We start from the raw sequence: 1,734 nt of genomic DNA, 5'->3' as shown, positions 1-1,734 counted from the left end.
TCTCCACTTAAAAGAATAAAAAAAGCCAATGCTTTTGTAGCGTCCACGTCCACGTGATTCTGTTTTCGTGGTCGGCTGGGTCCCACCCAGTGTTGCCAGTATTGATGTATATTTTTAATATTATTTAAATGACTTTAACACGTGTTATATTCTGATTGACATAAAATATGCTTTAATTAATTTTAACTAATTCAAAACGATTCACTTGAGAATCCGATTCACTTGAATTCATTGGTCAAACGATATTGACAACATTTGCCCCACCACTCCATTTTTTAGTGCCGCCCCCTTGTCAACGATCGATGGTAACTGAGGGACGCAATTACTATGGATCGGGTCTCACTCGATCATACCCAACATCCAGAACCAAATACCTATAGGTTCTGGATTCACCAATATCATTCACGATATCCAAAACAATGGCCCGCTGGAAAACGAAAAGAGCCGCTTGCAGCTTGGCCTTGTGTTTGGCTCAGGAAGCCCTTGTTCCAACCCGTAAAATAGGCTCGAGAAGCTGTTTGTGGTTGGTAGGAACTATCAGTGCAAGTCTCCTTGTCGTGGGACGTTGCAGGTTCAAACCCCAGTGGTACTTTGGATAGTAACTGATGGCCTGCCTAACCCCCAACTTGCCTATAAAAAAAAAACAATGAATGTTTGTGTCCTTAGCAATAAATATATTTTATATTTTATGATTGAAGTGTTTGACTTACAAACAGCGAATTTAGGATTCAAATTTATTGCATATAGCTTTGAAACAATATATTTGTTTTGTAAATAATCCGATTTGAGCTTGGCCTCGTTGTTTTAAAGTTCAATTTTTAATTTTTTTAAATAAATTTTTTATTAACAAGGCAGCTCGACCTTGACTTGTTTATTTCAGTCTTGCCATGAACTTGAGCCAGTCCTAAGCTCAGGATAGAATAAGAATGGGCCAAACTTTAACACCCTTTGTTCACTTTATTTGACTTGTTTACTAGGGAAGATCAAAACTGCCTTTTCTTATGAAATAGACTCTCTTTCATGAGAAAGAGGGCTTCTTTCCCTATAAAGGGTGAAGTAGACATGTTCATGAGAAACATATGATGGAACCCACCTAATAAATGCAAAAAAAAAACAGTTTTTTTTTTTTTGTTAAAATGAGTTCATACCTTTCCTTTTGGGAAACACTTTCCCTCCAAAATAATCCTTTCCCATGAGTGATAGCGTAACAAACAACACCCCGTGATTCAGATTTGGTTTCGGGTTCGAATCTCGACCGACTTACAAGACCTGAGCTGGCCAACATGTGCAAACGTGTCCACCGGATGCCGAATCAGCTGCCTCCACGTGGCGAGAGGAGGGCCAAGTGGGAGGAGACAAAAGGCCACACAACACGTCCTTTGCCAGCTGTGACACTTTGGGAATATCATCGTGCTGACCCTTCTTGGCCACTACTTCTTCCTTTTTCAAGATTTTCATCCAAACCCAAAACCCCAATCCCCTCAGCCCACTCACTTGCTTTTCTTCTCAAACACAAAAAAAAAAAACAATACTTTCCATCAACATGAGACAAAGCCAACCAACAGCTGAGGTCTACCACCTCCTAAGAAAAAGACCAAACCACCCTCACAACACTGATCCAAATATTTTTAACTAAGAAAGAAAGGGTCAAATACGCATAAACATAAGGGTGCTTTTGTCATTTAAAAAGTGTGGTTGAAAGTTAGAAAGGGAACCCTGACCCATTTCCCTGAA

The sequence above is a fragment of the Nuphar pumila genome, chromosome 3, assembly GCF_984573655.1.
Source record: "Nuphar pumila chromosome 3, dmNupPumi1.hap1.1, whole genome shotgun sequence".
Lineage (NCBI taxonomy): Eukaryota > Viridiplantae > Streptophyta > Magnoliopsida > Nymphaeales > Nymphaeaceae > Nuphar > Nuphar pumila.
Note: the sequence above shows the minus strand (reverse complement) of the source record.